This window comes from Camelina sativa, chromosome 10 (genome assembly GCF_000633955.1).
Source record: "Camelina sativa cultivar DH55 chromosome 10, Cs, whole genome shotgun sequence".
Lineage (NCBI taxonomy): Eukaryota > Viridiplantae > Streptophyta > Magnoliopsida > Brassicales > Brassicaceae > Camelina > Camelina sativa.
In genome coordinates this window covers 16,800,803-16,820,058 of record NC_025694.1, presented here as the reverse complement: position 1 = coordinate 16,820,058, position 19,256 = coordinate 16,800,803, and the positions used below count along the sequence as shown (strand labels likewise).

General features: G+C 38.4%; 2 long non-coding RNA genes and 1 pseudogene across 6 annotated transcripts; 1 reads left to right on the top strand and 2 right to left on the bottom strand.

The window, feature by feature from the left end:
- LOC104719147 lies at positions 7,751-9,461 on the top strand. 3 transcript variants are annotated; one of them, XR_756532.2, is made up of 6 exons: positions 7,752-7,875; positions 8,167-8,237; positions 8,336-8,484; positions 8,558-8,632; positions 8,729-8,861; positions 8,952-9,461. It is a non-coding gene; the product is annotated as an uncharacterized LOC104719147 (long non-coding RNA). The 3 variants fall into 3 exon arrangements; XR_756530.2 differs by having other exon boundaries at positions 7,751-7,875; positions 8,167-8,484; XR_756531.2 differs by having other exon boundaries at positions 8,167-8,484; positions 9,120-9,461.
- LOC104720440 lies at positions 16,485-17,245 on the bottom strand (annotated as a pseudogene).
- Positions 17,807-19,230, bottom strand: LOC104719143. 3 transcript variants are annotated; one of them, XR_756526.2, is made up of 5 exons: positions 19,064-19,227; positions 18,724-18,829; positions 18,248-18,552; positions 18,088-18,157; positions 17,807-17,996 (listed from the first exon to the last, which is right to left on the bottom strand). It is a non-coding gene; the product is annotated as an uncharacterized LOC104719143 (long non-coding RNA). The 3 variants fall into 3 exon arrangements; XR_756525.2 differs by having other exon boundaries at positions 17,807-18,157; positions 18,684-18,829; positions 19,064-19,230; XR_756524.2 differs by having other exon boundaries at positions 17,807-18,157; positions 19,064-19,224.

Here is a 19,256-nt window from a genome sequence, read left to right as displayed (position 1 = left end):
GTCTGCATCAAGACAGACGAATTTAGTAGCTTTATGGCTTCATTGTCTCTGTTTAAGTAATTTGGAAAGTGAAAAAGTTTCTTGTTTAACACTTTTTGTTTGGCTTTTGACGATTTCTCATGTATGCTGATATGTTTAACACTTGTTTGTTTGGCTTTTGATGATTTCTCAGGTTAAAACTCAAGTGTTTTGAGAAAGAAGATGTCTAAAGACGTAAGTGTTTTGGCTTTTATCTTAGTGTTTGGTTTGGATCTTAGTGGTTGTGGTTTCATATTTTTTTATGCATCATTTTAGAGTTGGACGGATGATGAAACTCGATTATTCTTTCAACTTTATGCGGATGAGAGAAAAAAAGGAAATAGAACAAGTGTAGGAATGAATCAAACTGGGAAAGATACCATCATGAAGAAGTTTGAAGAGAAATTTAAGAGGGGATTTAACAAATGGATCCCTCATTTTAAGAATAAGTATGATTCGTGTAAGAAAAAGTACGCCACCTTTAGAACGTTAACTCATAATAGGCCTGAGGCTCGGTATGATGATATGGGAAGGTTGGAGATGTCAGATGATTGGTGGAAGCAACGAATAGAGGTACTTGCTTGTGCTATATATGCTTGTTCTTTTGATCACAGTCTCTTCTTAATGTAGTTATTCTGCCTAAGTTTAGTAGTATATAACACTCCTTTGTTTATGCTCTATAGGAATGGCCTGCAGCAAGAAAATTTAGAAGCAAAATGATTGCTAATATGGATGTGTTTGAAGAAGAATTCTGTTTGGTAATAGTTACTGGAGCTGAAGGATGGAGCTCTCAAACTGGAGAAGCTAGTTTAAATTCTACAGTGGATGGAGATGATGATGATGAAGTTGATTCTGTTGACAAAGATATGCCAGCACCGGTAGAGAAACAGACTCAAACACAAGCCCAAGTTGGAAGTTCAAGAGCAAAAAAAAGGCGTAGGGAGAAAGATATGGATGTTGAAGCTGTTATAAAACGGACTGAAGCTCTTGAGAAGAAGGATAAAATAGCGGAACAGATGTTGGAGCGTGAGTATGCATCAAGTGTTGAGAGTGTATTAGAGTCACTTAATGGATTGCCTGGAATTATGAAGTGGTCTTCATTTTACAAAGCAGCAGTTCAGCATCTTATAGCAGATGAAGCAACCAAGCGAGGTTTTATAGCTTTTACTAGTGCTGAAGATAAGATTAGTTTTTTGGAGCTTATGACTAGAAGGAAACTTGATGATTTGTAGTGTTTATGAAGCAGATCATGACATTGCATGTGTTATAGTTTTGGTTTTGTTGTGTTATGAACGAGTTTTGGTTTTGGTTGTGTTATGAACGAGTTTTGGTTTTGGTTGTGTTATGAACATTGTTGTGTTATGAACGATTAACGAGTTTCGGTTGTGTTTGGCAATTAGTTTATTTATGGCAACTATTCTATGGTTTTGTAGATGATTAGAAGATGGATGTTGGGTGATGATGATGGTGATGATGATGATGAACTTGGTTTGATTGATTCACTTACTGCAGAGAGGTTAAGTCATAGAACAGATCGAGGAGCAGGATGGTGCCATGTCCAACAACTTATGCATGGATCAGATACACAATGTTATGACATTCTTCGAATGAACCAAAGAACTTTTAAGGCTTTATGTAAGATGCTAGCTATACGATATGGATTACTAGAGTCTGAAAATGTCTACATTGAGGAATCTGTTGCCATGTTTCTTGAGGTCGTTGGTCAGGATAAAACTATCCGAGATATAACTGCAAGATATCAACGGTCATTGGATACAATGAAACGGAAGGTTGNTGAAAAGGAAGGTTGATGATGTTTTGAGTGCTCTCATCAAGTTTGCAGCAGATACACTAAAGCCACAAGAAGGTGAATTTACCAGAGTAAACCCTGTTTTGAGGAATGATGATCGATATTGGCCATTTTTTAAAGATTGTGTTGGAGCACTTGATGGAACTCATACCCCGGTTCGTCCTCCGAGTCGATCTGCAGAAGCATATAAAGGTAGAAAGCAAGAACCTACAATAAATGTTCTTGCTATATGTAACTTCGATATGAAGTTCATATACGCATATGTCGGTGTACCTGGTAGAGCACATGATACAAAGGTCTTGACTCATTGTGCGAGGTATGAACCTTTTTTCCCACATCCGCCTAGTGGGAAGTACTATCTTGTTGACTCTGGGTACCCCACAAGGACAGGGTATCTTGGTCCACATCGTGGTTTGCGATATCATCTTGGTCAATTTGCTAGAGGAGGACCACCAGTAAGTGCACGAGAGTTGTTCAACAAAAAGCATTCAGGTATGCGATCTGTGATTGAGAGGACATTTGGAGTGTGGAAAGCAAAATGGAGGATTTTGGATCGTAAGCATCCAAAATATGGTCTCACTAAGTGGATTAAACTCGTAACGGCAACGATGGCACTACACAATTTCATACGGGATTCACATAGGGAAGATCATGATTTTGTACATTGGCATAGTACAGAAGCATATCATGGTGATGAAGGAGAAGAGGAAGAAAGAGAAGGAGAAGGAGAAGAAAAAGAAGAAGAAGAAGAAGAACAACAACAACAACATATTGCATATGAGCCGACTGGTGATAGAGCGATGGAAGCTCTGCGTAAAAACATCACGAATGAATATGGTCAAGGCTGTTTACCTTATTAGAAATTTTTACTATATATGTTGTTATAACTATATATCTAACTAAAAATTATTACCAGCTAAAATAAAAAATATTTTCTGGTTGTAAAAGATTTAAATTACATTTAAAATATAATGATACAAATTTATAAAAATAAAATAAGAATTGAGTGTAAAATTGCCGCAACGTCAGCAAAACGAACACAAAACCTGCGGTTGCGGTAGCGACAGCGGAAGCGTTAACAAAAAGAACAGCATACGTGCGGCAGCGGCAGAGATAACGGCGATGAAACGAACAATAACCTGGGGTAATGTTTGACGCTGTCGCTGCCGCTGCCGCCTGCGACGACGAAACGAACAGGACCATTTAGGTGAAGTTAGTTTTTTTCTGGGATCTCATTGTAGATTGTTAGGTTTGCTAATTCGCATATTACCAATTCAGTGACTCTTGGTTCTAAATTCGTTTTGGTAGTCATAGTCTTCTTTAGTCATGGTTTGGTTCTAAGCGAGTAAGAAACTCTTTTCAATCTTCTCTGTTTTTCTCTCTTGTAGTTCTGTGGTTCTATTTTTCTCTCTTGAGTTCTTCGCAGATAAGTGATATCTTTTGGTGTGAAGAAACGTTGCAGATCTTGAAAAAACAAATACTTTTGGCAGATACAGATTTAGCTTACCAATGTTTGACACCTAACCCCATCTCACCTGATTACATGATTCGTATGATTAGCTGTGAATTGTGCAATCAGTGATTTGTTAATAACATTGTCCGTTTATTTGTTACTTGATGGAGTTTAGTTAGCTTTGTAGGAATCTGTACTCACATGTGATTTGTGTTCTTGGGATGTGGTTTGCAGTGTTCTTCAAGAAGTGGTCAACAAAGCTGACGATGGTGGAATCACATCTCTTTATCTCAGCTATAACTATAAAGATGTATCAACAACGATGGGAAGCAAGACGTTGATCGACGTTAAAAGCATAAACTTATGCAGCGATTATAAGATTCGTTTTTTTCTATTCATTCTATAAGTTCATAATCTAAACTAAGTTCACTCTTAATTTAAAATATTTTCAACAAATATGTAGGAGTTAGTTTTATTATATTATGGAAGTAATTGATGTGTGGAGATGGATCTGGTCCATCTGGAAGAACTAAAACATGTGTTTGGTATGGAAACATGGAAGAAGAACATTATATTTGTAAATCTGTAAGAAATATAACTGCTAATACAATTATATAATTGTTGACGAGAAGTGTGGGCAAGTGATCCTTATTGTTTCATCTTGAAGACAAATAAAATGGTACAAAAAGTATTGCTAAGATAATTTTCTGGATCAGTGCAAACAGAACTACTCGTGAAAACAACCTTCTTACACCTATGAAAAAGATGCAATATTCGTAATTTATTGTTGCTCCAGTATCCAGTGTCAGATAAATAATACAAATAACGAATATGTTATATAGGAGCATTTTGTTTCTTCGAATGTCATCACTACGTGGCTTTTTTTTTATTAACTTAAACTTTAACATGTTCGTTCTCACAAATGTATCCTAAAAAAATATGACTTCCAAAATAAGTCTAAGTTAATGACATAACTGCTTAAGAAAACCAAAAACTTGATTTTTCCATATATATAATATATAATCATGTCAAAAACATATAGAAGCAAATATATAACATATATCAAAGAATACAACAAAAAAATCTTAAAAATTATTCACCAATTTACAATAAATTGGCTTTCAAATTATGACGATTATTGACATAAACTAGCCTATATGAAGATACTTCTCTTGAAGCCTATTTTGTGTGGTCTACTTTTGCAATTCCAATTTAATAAAGCAGACACCGTATGAAGTCTACTAGGATAGTTGACTTCTTTTGTTGTCTTCCTTTGTTAATTTTTTTGGTCAGTTTTGCAATTAAAAACATATAACAGAGTAGACTTCGTAGAAAGTTTCGACAAGTTAAGTTCGATTACAGTCTACTCTGGTTATTTTTGCAATTGACCAAACCATTGACTTTGTAGTAGACTTCTAGCTAACAAGTAGACTTCATCTATCCGTCAACTAGAAAAAGTAAACTTCGTTGTGGTTAGTTTTGCAATTGACCAAGTTTGACTTTCGCCAAGTAGACTACGTACGAAGTCTCTAGGAATGTTGACTTCGTTTGCAGTCTGCCGTAGTCATTTTTGGGGTTGACCAACATTTTAATTTTTTAACTAGTAGACTTCTTTTGTAGTCAACTAATTAATTTTATATCAATAATATTACAGTCAATGTTTTTATATTTTGGTCAAATCCAAAAATAGCCACTATAGAAGTCTACTCTTTTATTATCGGAAGAAGACTTCGTTCGGCAGTCATAACTAAAAAGTCAAGAATTTGGTCAATTGCAAAAATACACCTTAGTAGACTGCAAACGAATTATCTAAGAGAAAGATTATAATGCAGTCTGAACCATATTTTTTTGTTTTCAAATGAAATTAAGGAGACTGAAATTTCAGTTTACGGGCTCGAAACTCGATAAATTTTTAATTGCAAAATTGACCACATAGTAGACTTTACATGATATTATGACGGTTAGACTAACAAATGAAGTCTAATTTCACAAAAAAATCTAGGAAAATCACGAAATCTACCGGAAAATAACCTTATCGGTGGTTGTTTCACAATGTCAAGCACCCAGGACGTCGTCTTTAGTCACCACGGAAGAAACCCAGCACCAATTTAATCACTATCCAAGAATCATGACATATAACAAGATGAATGCACTTGCAAGTTTTCTTGGATTAAAATGGAGAGGAGATGGAAGAAAATGAAGGTCTCATAGCATTGGGTGTTATTTAAGCTGACAAATTCAGGTTGTTGAAGGTTTAAGAGCTTCAAATTTGGTTGTTCATGGTTGTTGGAAAATTGATGGTGGTGGCACAACCTTAAATAAAAGAAGAAGATGACAATATGGATGTAATAAACATTTTCGCAAAAAAATTTAAATAAATCAGAAATAATTGCATTTCTGTGAATACAATGAATGGACAAGGATTTAATAGGGAGAAAGTGGCAAATGTTGGAGAGAGAAAAAGAGGGGTCTAACATTGCAGTTGACTCAAGTTTGTAATCTAATTTTGTAAGTCTCCCTATGAGCTTTAGGAGAAACATACATTATATTTTTTTTTCTTTACATACATAATACATTATATGTAAATTTACATGGTAATTAAATTATGATATTAATAAGACCATATTTTACATGTGGATTTCAGAAAAAGTATTATCTTATTATCTTATCGAATTTTGTTATTTTTACACTCGCCCGACTTGGGACTAACAAATTTTGTTATGTTTTCTTTCAGTCATTCACGACAATAACAGGAAGGAGGCGTCCTCTTATTAACAAAAAGGGTTTTTGGTTTAATTATAATAAACCATGATTTAATTAGATTAAACCAAGATTTATTTAAACCAGAATTAATTAAACCATACTTTGATTTAATTAATAAATTGACCAGCTTAGTAAACCAGCCGCAAAATTAAACCAACTTCACTCCAATTCTCGATATAAAATTCCATATTTCATATTTTTTGGGGCACGGGTGGTACAACATCTCCATTGGGGAGTGCTCTATAGGTTGCCATTCTATTTATGGCCCAAAAAAAAAACCTATAATATAGTCAATAATTCGAGAATAGATTCTTCAATAGGAAACTTGAGCAACTCATAAGGAACGTTATATGTCAAGTTTAGATTGGTTGTCGGATAAATATAAAAAGCAAAATTCTTTTTTTCTTTCTTTTTTTTTCTTTTTTCTTTCCACTCTTTCTCTAACAACCCGTCCCGTGAACCCCACTAGCCTCACTGCTAGCTGCCCCAACAGACCGTCCGCAGATCCTACTAGCCTCACTGCTAGCCGTCCCAACGGACCCCAAGCTGGCCCTGCAGGACATCGATCCTAACCCATCACTGTGGACATCCCAATCCACCAGTAGGTTATTGGTGCGCCAGGCGTTCCTCGAACCCTGGTCCTCACCCTTTATCAACCTTCCCACAAGACAAGTTGCCACCAATTGATCTACAGGGCCAGCTTGGGATCCGTTGGGATGGCTAGCAGTGAGGCTAGTGGGGTCCGCGGACGGTCTGTTGGGGCAGCTAACAATGAGGCTAGTGGGGTCCATTGGACGGGTTGTTACATAAAAATCGATTTTTAATATGACAACCCGTCCCGTGGACCCCACTAGCCTCACTACTAGCCCACTAGCCTCACTGCTAGCCGCCCCAACATACCCCAAGTTGGCCCTGCAGAGCATCGATCCTAACCCATCACTGTGGATATCGCAATCCACCAATAGGTTATTGGTGCGCCACGCGTTCCTCGAACCCTGGTCCCCACCCTTTCACAACATTTCCACATGACAAACTGTCACCAATTGATCCTGGCGCACCAATAACCTACTGTGGATTTGGATGAGTAGTTCCATTTGCCATAGTGAGGGGTTAGGATCGATGCCCTGCAGGGCCAGCTTTGGGCCTATGGGGGCAAGCTAGCAGTGAGGCTAGTAGAGTCCACGGGACGGGTTGTTACACTTTCTCTCTTTACTCTCTTGATGTTAACAGCGATGGATTCGCCAAATCACCTCAAGTCCGGAAAAATCATCGACGGATGTTGCTCTGATGGCCTAAAGTGGACACATAAGGTTTGTCTTCTCATCTCTGCTTTAGAAAAACTTTCAGAACTCAAATTTTGTCTATGGAAAGCTAAAAGAGTCATGTTTCTCCTCGAGATGGAATCAAGTCAATTTGTTCATTCATTAGAAAGATATGCCTGATATAAAGAGATGTGTTATAAACTCGTGAGAGGATAAGTTTGAAACCAAGTGGACTTTAATGACGGCCCGATTAGAGCATCTCCACTGGAGAATGCTCTATCAGTTGCTATTCTATTTATGGCCCAAAAAATAAACCTCTATAATATAGTGAATAATTAGAGAATCGATTCTGCGATAGGGAAGTTGAGCAACTCATAAGGAATGTTACGTGTCAAGTTTAGATTGGTTGTTGGGTAAATATAAAAAACAATTTTTTTTTTTCTTTCTTCTTTCGACTCTTTCTCTCTTTCCTCTCTTGATGTTAACAGAGATGGATTCGACGATTCACCTAAAGTCCGGAAAAATCGTCGGCGGATGTTGCTTCTGATGGCCTAAATTGGACACATAAGGTTTGTCTTCTCATGTCTGCTTTAGTGCAATCTTTGATGGATGTTGCTTCCCGTCTCTCCCTTGTTTCACCCACCATCTCTCTCTTTCTCGCATCATCGCGACTGCTCAATTTGTGATTAGGTTTTCCCTGATGTTTGGGTGATAGATGAGTCTTAATGTTTCGTAAAATTATGTTATTACTACTGTGATTTTTTATTTTTTTGGTAAGATCTTGGATTGATTTACGATATCTGCCAATTTTGGTGTATAACCAAAATCTATGGATGATGGTCTGATTTTTAAAATGACAGGGATTGCTGCTGGTGTTTGTATAATGAGCAAGGCATGGAAAGATGAACAAGAACCTTCGTTGATCTGTTTTGTATTTTCGTTTTTCGCTCTAACTCTTTCGGGCTTAACCTTGTCTCGATTTCCCATGATGATGAAGAAGCTCATATAACTCTTTCGTGATCTTTCTAGATTCACATTGGTAGCTTCCCACCTGAAGAAGGCTGAATCGTGCGGAAAGATGGTGATCATTATTAAGTCATGCCTCATTGTCTTCAGATTAAGTTCATGGTTCAACCGCTATGAACTGTTTGTCTTTGAAATCTTCCGATGCTTATCAGGTTAATACTGTTATAATTGGTCTTGGAGCTGAGTATTTTCGATTGACACTTATGATGGTATCTCGTTAAATAGGCAGTTGAGCTTGACCCGGTAATGGTTAGTGTTGGCAAGGATTACTTTGGTTTCATACAAACTGATCGCTTGAAGGTAGATTCTTTCTTTTCAATACTAGTGTCAATGCTATTCTTTAGCATCTTTCTATTTGATTCTCTTATCTCTACCATCACATTCTTATACTTGTAGGTGCATATTGCTGATGGGATTAAATTCGTTAGAGATATAACAAACTCTGAAACTCCTTGTGAGGAAACATCAAACGTCAAAGGCAGAACTTGTCCTGAATTCTGATTATAGATGTGGATTAAACAGATTCAAGGTAAGAAAAAGGCCAAGTATTATTAGATTTACGTGGATTTTTCCACATTAATTTGCTAAATTATCTTGTTTGATCTATCTCTGTTTGTAGTGGCGGTTTAACCTGTCCTACATCTTAGTTTATCGAAGAGACATTTCTTCTTTTGGTTAAGCGTGCTCTCCGTCAGCCCAGTCTTTTCGTAGTGAACTTGAAGGTTTTGGTTTTGTTCTTGTAGGTTTTGGTTTTGAAAACTGCAGTTTCTGTTTTGAACACTTTCAGGGTTTGGTTTTTAAAACTGGAGCTTCTGTTTCTACTTATAAATTGGACACTTTCAGCTGGTGCTAGTGACAATGACTCGGTTGACAAAATGGAGGATCTTGTATGTGAAGCTCCTGTTATGCCTTCTCAAGAAAACTCAGGTCTGTTCTTGATGAACATATGTCTGCTCTTGGAAACTGCATTGCCTGTAATGATCATGTTGCTCTTGCTCACATTGATCAATACCTATGTTTAAATTTTGTTTTTGTTTGGATGAGATACACAAAACAACATTCTCAAGTGCTTATGTGAAAAGACCCGACCCGTTTTTTTAATAAATAATAAATAATAGTTACTCTACAACTAGTGGCCTCATACCCACTACCCTCCTAACCTCAGACACACCACAGCGGGTAACATAAACCATAACATTAAACCAATAATTATCCAATAATTAAATAACCAATATTCCAAGTATAACAATTCCAATAACCAAACATCAGGAAAATATAGAACCCCCAACCTAACAATGTTCTAATGACCTAACTCTAGCAACCTAACAATGCCGGACAACAACCAATCGAGTCCCTAGAACATCCTCCTCTTCATCGCCTGGATTCCACGATCACACTTTGCCTTTACCTGCACCACAAACACAAATCGAGATGCATGAGTATTTTATAAACACTCAGTGAGGCAATCCTCCCATCTATTGGGCTATACACACAAGCAACTGAGATACTAATGCAATAAAACAATCAACAAACAATACAAACAAACAAGGGAACGAGTATCATCTCGCTGGAAGGGAGGTGTTAACCGACACCAGCCAAGTGTCGACCGACACTGGCATTGGTGTCGATCGTCACTACCCCACAGTGTTGACCGATGTTGAACCTTGGGTGTCGACCGACACCCTCCTAGTGTCGATCGACGCTGACTCTGCAACCGCGATCCGCTCGAAGCCGAGAGTCGTATCTCGCTTCCAATCGCCACCAAATCGTCAAATACTCAAAACCCCAAGCCTTATGCATTTGTAGGAACCTAAAGCAACCATTCCCAACAAGAAAACCACACAAAAGAACAACAAACAAGCAAGAACAAAGGAATCTTAGGGTTAGATCAGCCATGGTCATGCACTCACCTCTTTGTAGGAATTTTCTGACCAACAATGACGAATCCCATACTCCCAGCAAGCCTCCACCACCTTCCTAGGTCCAGATATCTCAAGAACCACCAAGAAATCTCACCAAACTTCCCAAAAACTCACGAACACACTTTTTCTCTCTTTTTCTCTCAAAACTGTGATGCGGCGACAATATAACTTTCCCAAAACCCTTTCTGCAACAATTCACTTAAATATCTCGGTTCCCTTGGTTTTTCTTAAACCAAACCAACCAAAAATCGACAATTAAATCAATTTGGTCGAACCAAAAAAATGTTGGTGTTGAGGACACCCCCTTGGTGTCGATTGACACCCATCCCCAAAATAAACATTTTGGTTCGCGGATGTTACAATTCTCCCCCACCAACATTGATTCCTCCTCGAATGTCGAACAATCATCAGCCAAGGACCCTTGTGCAACCGTCTCCATGGCCCGCACTCCTCTGAACGATCTACGGAAGGTCACCTATTGGCGATAAGCTCACGTTCTAGGCATTATTTGCTCTTGAATTTTGGACTTTCCTTTACTCACAGGCCTAAACCTTGAGTTTTTATTTGCTCCTCATCAGGCCGAAGCCTGCATGCCATAGTATATAAGGAAGTCTAATATTCGTCTCTAGGGTTGCCACCCTACAGCGCGCCCCTGGATTGTCATCCAAAGTCAATATACCAACCATACTCTCAAGCCACAAAGTCTTAGAATATGGCAGTACTAGGAGAACCGAAACCCCCCAAGAGTCGTGAGCAAACAATTCTGAACACGACTGAGCCCTATCTTTATCCAGGTTTCCTTCTCATGGTTCGCGTTGAACAACACAATGACCTACCAACAACAGATCCCCTCACTGGAATACCTTATGACCACACAAGGATCATCTCAATGCGACAAGGGCCACCACAAAGGCCAACATATGTCCTAACCAGGACCACCACAAAGGCCAAACAAATGTACTAACAGGACCACCACAAAGGCCAAACAAATGTCCTAAACAAGACCGCCACCAAGGCCAAATAATCGTCCTAAACAGGACCGTCAAAAAGACCACTCGTCCCAAAGGACCATCATGAAGACCGCTTGTCCCGAAGGACCGTCACGATGATCGCTTGTTCCGAAGGACCGTTATGAAGACCACTTTTCCTGAAGGACCGTCACGAAGACCATACATCCCAAAGGACCGCCTAAACATGCAATATTGGCTAAACAGCCCACCACAAAGGCCACACAATTGGCTAAATAGTCCGCCACGAAGGCTACACAGTGGCTAAATAGCCTGCCACAAAAGCCACACAAGCCCCTCAAAGGCTCACAACCACTAAAAATGGACAAATTCTTACTCCCATAAAAATTTCCGTTTCTAGAACTTTCCACTTTTGGAAAATTTCCTCTTTAGCAACTTCTAATTCAGAAAACCTTTCCCCCTTTAACCACAGACTTGCAGAACTTTGTATCCCGAACACCACCTTGTCTTGTTACTTAGTGGCACAACCAACCAACCCTAAGCGACCAAGTAAACAAGATAGATGGGCTGGAATACTCCACGGACTACAATTGGGACCAGCCAAGACAAGTTCAAGTCGCAACTTGCTTGTCGAACCACTTCTTCAACCTTGCCTTCATCCTCGCCTCTGGCTCCCAAGTATGCTCCTCAACACAATCACAGTCCCAAAGAACTCTCATCAAAGGAATCTTCTTCTTCCAAAGTTCCTTGATCCTCCTCTCGAGAACCCTCACTGATCTCGTCTCCAAAACATGCTAGGCTGAAGATCCTCAGGAATCTTAGCCAACACCTGATCATCCTCGTGGAGACACTTTCCCAACATCAACACATGAAAAACCTTGTGGAACGCAAGCATAACCTCAGGCAACTCCAGCCTATATGCTATCGGTCCCACCCGCTAAATCACTCTGAACAGACCCATATACCTCATACTCAACTTAGTCTCACTCAATGACCTGTTCGGTTCACGCAACATGGCCATCTTGAGGTACACTCTATCTCCAACCTGAAACTTAAGATCTCTCCTCCTCTTGTCGGCATAACTCCTATGCCTATCCTGAGCTTCCTTCATGTTCAGCTTGAGAACCCGAATCTTCTCTTAGGTCGCCTGAACAAAACTTGCCCCGTACATGCTCCTCTCCCCCACCAGAGTCCAGCATAACGGTGTACGACACGGCTTCCCATACAAAGCCTCATGAGGAGCCATCCTAATACTCGCTTGGTAGCTTAGGTGATCTGCCCAATGGCCACCCCAGTCCAACACACACATCCTCAACAAATCCTCCAACGTCTAGATTGTCCTATCTCACTGCCCATCTGTCTATGGATGGTAAACTGTACTCATATGCACCTTAGTGCCCATCTCTAACTGAAATGCCCTCCAGAACACCGAAGTGAACTTGGAATCCCTATCAGACACAATACTCGATGGCACCCCATGCAACCTGACTATCTCCTTCACATACTTCTTAGCCAAGACCGCTGCTCCATCAGTCTTCTTAATGACAAGAAATTGTGCCGACTTAGTCAGCTGGTCCCCAATGACCCAAATAGCATCCAACGACCTCGACACTGGCAAACCAACTATGAAGTCCATAGTAATCATATCCCACTTCTACTCTGGAATGGGAAGACTCTTCAGCAATCCACCTGGGACCTGATGCTCAACCTTCACTAGCTGACACACATCGCACCTAGCGACCCAACTAGCCACATCCTTCTTCATCCCGACCCAATGATAGTACATCTTGAGATCACGGTACATCTTAGTTGCTCCTAGATGAATTGAGAACATGCTCGCATGAGCCTATCTCTGGATGTCTTGCCTCATCTCATCATCCTTAGGAACACAAATCCGCCCATGCATGCACCAATATACTACCATTAGCCGAGACCTGATACTCTGAGTCAACATCCTTCGAGGCATTCACCAGCCCCAAATCCTTCTCCTGAGCCAACTGCTTTTTGCTCAAAAGATCTACTCTATCAGCTGTAATCAAACCCAACGGCTCCTGAAAAATCGCACACAAGCTCAAAGCACTGATCTCCCCTACCAGAGACTCCATATCCTACTCCTGAGCCAAAGTCGCCCGCTTCCGACTCAAGGCATCTGCAACCAAGTTAGCTTTCCCAGGGTGATAGGATATCTCCAAATTATATTCCGCCACTAGCTCCATCCACCGCCTCTGCCTCAAATTCAGATTGGGCTGAGTGAATATGTACTTCAGGCTCTTATGATCTGTAAAAACATATACCTTTGCACTATAAAGATAAGATCTCCAAATATTTAGGATAAAAACTATAGCAGCCATTTCCAATTCATGAGTAGGATACTTGTCCTCATGCTTCCGCAACTGCCGCGAAGCGTAGGCAATCACCTTCCCATGCTGCATCAACACACACCCCAAACAAACTCTGAATGCATCTGTATATACCACATAGGGTTCTCCCTGCTCTGGCAATGCCAATACTGGAGTAGTAGTCAACATCTCCTTCAGGCTTGCAAAGCCCTCCTCGCACTCTTGTGGCCAAACAAAAGGAACCTCCTTCCCTGTCAACCTAGTCATCGGACGTGCTCTGCTCACAAAGCCTTGCACAAACCTCCTGTAGTAACCTGCCAACCCAAGGAAACTCTTGATCTCCGTGGCATTCTACGGTCTAGGCCATTCTCTGATAGCCTGAATCTTCTCCAATTCCACAGAAACCCCCTATGCAGCAACGATATGACCCAGAAAACCCATCTCCCACTGCCAGAAACTCCACGTGCTCAACTTAGCAAACAACTTCTGCTCCCGCAACTTCTCCAGAACTGCCCTCAAATGCATTGCATGCTTCTCCGGACTCTTGGGATAAACCAGGATAACGTCGATGAAAATGATGACAGACACGTCCAAAAATTCATGAAACATGCTCTTCATCAATCTCATAAACGCTGATGGCGCGTTAGTCAACCTAAACGGAATCACCACAAACTCATAATGTCCATACCTTGTCCTAAATGCAGTCTTCCTCACATACCATATAGATATATACATCTATTTAATTATAGAAAACAAAAGTAAGTGTTTTAAAATTTTAAATTCTATCTAATAACAAATATAACATAATTAGGTTCCAAATTGTATAAAATGTAAGAAGAAGAAAAAATATTCTAAACCAAATTATAAATTAATTAGATAAAATTTAATTAGTTGAGAATTTAAAAGCTAATTATATTAAAAATTATTATTTAAAACACAATAATTTATAATTTTATCATGCGGTGTACCGCGGGTGAAAACCTATTTTGTTGTAAATACCGTGACAAAAATGTCACATATCTTGCCAAATATTTTTACTAAAATCTTCTTGTAAAATAGTCACAACTCATACCGTTGAATATCTCTTGCAAAATTTGCAAGAAATTGTTGTATGTCGTAATATTATTGATAATTTGTAATAAAAAGCAATCGACAGTTTTGTCACTATTTTGCGATAAATTTGTAATAAAATTGTTACGTGCATTTATTATTATAAAAACTACGATGTCGGCCCATGCGTTACTGCACGGGAAAGTGAAAACTTTACATGATTAACATTGTTAATTGTTGGGAATCTCCTAAAATCATTTGTACTTACTCTTGTATAGTCAAGGTTCGAGAGTCGAATAATATTAGATGATCATAATGTTTTGCTAGAAGCCTCTTATGATCAATGACTTTAGATGCTCATTACTAATATCATTCGATCCTACAGGGTCACACACCTAAGCAGATTGGATTAATGCAATGTTGGGTTTGATATAATATATACAAGTATGTTATATGAGATATACATATATATATATATATATATTTATATATGTGCACTTAGAAAAAAATGTTTATTATATATTATATACATATACATATATATAAACGTACACGTAGGAGAATTGGGCTTGGCCCATTAGCAAAACCCAATTGGAGGTGGTTGGAAACGGAGATTCGATGATCGGCTTCGAGCAGAACGCGCATGTTTGGGCCAGTGTCGATCGACATCATGTTGGTGTCGGTCGACACCAACTTGTCTGATTCGTGATTTCATGGTTTGTTGAGTTTGTTTGTTCTTTGTTAAAAATTGGAATCTCAGTTGCTTGTGTGTATAGTCCAGTAGATGGGAAGATTGCCTCACTAAGTATTTATGATAATACTTACGCATCTCAATTGTTGTTTGTGGTGTGCATGTATGTGACGTGGAATCATGTCGATGAGGAGGAGGATGATCTAGGGTCTCGTTTATGTGTTGGTGGTTACATTTTTTATGTTGGAACCTTGGATAGAGTTATGCTAGGTTGTTGGATAGATTGGTTAGGAATGTTATTGTATTGATGATGTATTGGTTTTGTATTATTGGTATGTTTCCGCTGTGCTTAATGGTTATTGTTGGTTTAATGATGAGTTGTGGTTTGGGTTGGTTAATTAAGTATTATGGATACTTAATTATATATATATGTATATATTGTATTTATTAAAAAAAAAGGATCGGGTTGTTTCATCTCCACACATAAGGAGGGCAGAGCCGAAGTTCTCTCTATGGTGGAGGAGGTTTGACACAAGGTTATCCTCCCCAGGGAGTAAGGTGGGGGAGGTTGGAAGCAAGGTTATCTCCCAAGGGAGGAAGGCAGAGCGAAGGTTTTCTTCATCTCTATGGTAGAGGAGGTTGGACGCAATGTTCTCTCCATATGGGAGGAGGGTAGAACCGAGGTTCTTTCCATAGTTAGTCATATACTATTGTGATATAATTTATTTTTTATTCAAAATATTTTTTGAGTTAACAATTTTAGTGATTAAAAAAATTATGCAAAATTGAAAGTAAAGAGACATATAATAGTTGACTTAATTTGGTCATATAGACATTTTCTAGGTGGTGGTAAATAATATATTTGTAACATACTGTATATCTAGGTGTAAAAAATACACTTTAATGGTAACATAAATAAAAAATTTGTATATAGATATTAATCAGTGTATTATAACAAAAAAAATATAACTAATGTATGATAAATTTTAATATATTTTTATTAAATTTAATTTTATTTCCAAAACTTTAAAGCCTGCACATCGGACGGGGTATTATCTAGTAGAAAAATAAACTTAAAATTAAATATCATATTAGGTGAATAACTCCTTTTTATTTTATTAAGCACACACCTTTAATTCGTATTACATCATTACATAAGTTTCACAACAATAAACACTCGTAATGACATGATTTAGTTTTTAAACTTGGCCTCAAGGTCCTTGACAACATTGACATCTAACTTAAACGCCTGAGCCAGAATCTCTGGATTAATTGGTGGCGTCGACCCAAACACATCGTGATAACACCAGCGTTCTGATTCTGACTACTTAGCCCAGCAAAGGCCACTGCAGGGGTCTTCCCCATATTCACTTGGAAATGGATCAATGGGGAACACGAACACGTCGCCTGGGTGCAACATTTTGGCAAATAGACGGTTATTGTCTTGATTGGAAGAGACAAAACCGACATACAATGTTCCCTCGAGAAGAACAAGGATCTCAGTAGCACGAGGGTGTGTGTGAGGCGGGTTCTGTCCATATGGCGCATAGTCTATGCGGACTAAGGATATTCCCATGGTGTTTAGCCCTGGAATCTGATCGACATTGACTGTTGTCACGTTGGATTTGACATCATTATCAGTGTCTCCTGCCTCGTTGAGGTCCGAGAAGAAGAAATCTTCTGCTTTCGCTTGCTTCGGATCCTTACAGAACTTAACATTTACAAAAACTGCAAATAGAAATATTGATTTGGAAAGCATATATTAAAAATGAAAAATTTAATCATAATAAAGGAAGATAATAATAATCAGCAGAGTTATTATACGCACCACCATTTTTGGGATCATCAATGGCTACACAGAAATCTTGGAGTGGACTTGGATCGTAAGCTTTGGCAAAGGAAATGACCAAAGCAGATAAGGTAATCACGATGAGACACTTAATTGGAAACCATCATGGTTTTAAATAACGAGATCTGCTAATGTTTTCTAACGATCTTTAATATATGTGTGTGTGTGGTGTTGTGAAAGCATTTGAGCTCAATATTTATAAGGCAAAAGCGCATGTTATATTTTACGTAGTCCGGCGTAATTCTATACATTTGTAAGTTGCATGTTTCAAAGTGGCAGTTCAAAAACGTTTAACAAGTCTATCTATAACTTAATCTTTTTTAAAAAAAAAAAAAAAAGATTTGCACAGTCCCACAACTTCTAGATTCAAGTCTTTTAGAATATCTGTACGTGTATGGACCTGGTCAGTGGGTCACTCATCTCACATACGTATGGAATGCGTCTATTATATATAGTACTTCAAAGAATGTAACGAAAGTATCTTAAAACAAATTTTATTTTTAATTTTGAAAAAAGTGAAATTAAGAACTTCTTAAGAAACTTTAATATTTCATGGATCCATTGAAGGTTGTTAAATTTGAGGTTCTTAAAAATATTTTTCTTTTTAATTGTAAATTATTATGGTATTTTGTTTAAATTTATAAAACTTGTATACTTTTTAAAAACAAAAAGATATTGCATTCATTAAAAGTTTAAACAAACATGACAAAAAGCTTGTTAAACTCCATTCTGTTTAATGAAGGGTAGAAGAATACGGCCTGGTTGTTGCTGCTGCTTGTTAAACCTCATTCTGTTTAATGAAGGATAGAAGAATGCGGCCTGGTTGTCTCGAAATTTATTCCCAGCTGAAGGGTGAGAAAACATACGAAACAGTTTTCCACTTATAGGTGTAAAACTATGTCAAGATTTGAAAACAATAAAAATCAAATATTAAACCTTGATTCCCCACAGCCAAGAATGACATTTTTTCTGTTGGTGAACCAGACAACTCTAATTCACCGTCTCCCTGTCAACAAATAAAATCCCATGAGCAATGTCATAGAACCTATCAAGAAAATCTTCATTTTTATTCAAGATATAAAAACTTGAAACTTACCTCTAGGGAAAAATACTACAAGTTGTGTTTTGGGATATCCCTTCAACAACTAAAGAAGTGATAGTTGCAGGCAATTGTACAATGTCTGATTTCTTGCCCCCAGCATAAGACTCAACCACTGTCATATTTAAAATATAATAACCCCTGCTTCTTCCTCTTCTCCTCCACTTTTCACCTCCGCCTCAAAGCTAGTTTCACTCGTCCCCTCACCACCTACAAATCTATCGCTCGCCTCTAATTACGTCTCGAGTCGACGTTGCTTCTCAGCTTTTTTTCTATGGTCACCGTCTTCTTGTTTGCCAAAACTGTAATCATATCAAAAAGATCACAACTTAAAATAAAGTTCACATGTTCTTCTACAAAGTCAATCACATAAGAGAAAACAACGTCATTGACAAGAAAACCAATGTAATCCAGAGCTTTGGTGAAATTTTACTAGAATATCTGACATCGTTGCATCTGCAAAGAGAAGATACCCGAAGAGTCCAGTGGCAAAGTAGATGGCAGCGCACAAGATGACAGAGATCTTCGTTGCTGGGATCACATGTAATGGATCTTTGAGCTCAAATCCAATTGGATGAACTGCATTAGTCATCACAACACCAAACTCAGAAACAAAACAAGAAAAAACAGAGAAGCAATAAGCAAAATTACAAATCAGTCGAACAACTTCTCTAATTCGTAAAATAAACAATTTTCCACTTGTTTCCACAAAATCGAAGTAGTAGTAATTATAATGATTGAAATTTCATTGTGGACTCATGATAGAGACTTGTTTTTCCGGTAAACATCGAAAGATAAGAGTTGACCTTTTACCTAAGAATCGACGATAACAAGGAGAGCTGGGTTTTTCGTCGGCTGTTTAGATGTTTCTCCTCTCAATTCAACTGTGAATCGCAAAACTGAGAGAGAGAGAGAGAGAGAGACGAGACACGGAAGAGGTAAAGAATAAACAAAAGAAAACATTTTTTTCAACCAATCAGGTGTCGACACGGTCGAGATCCTTAAC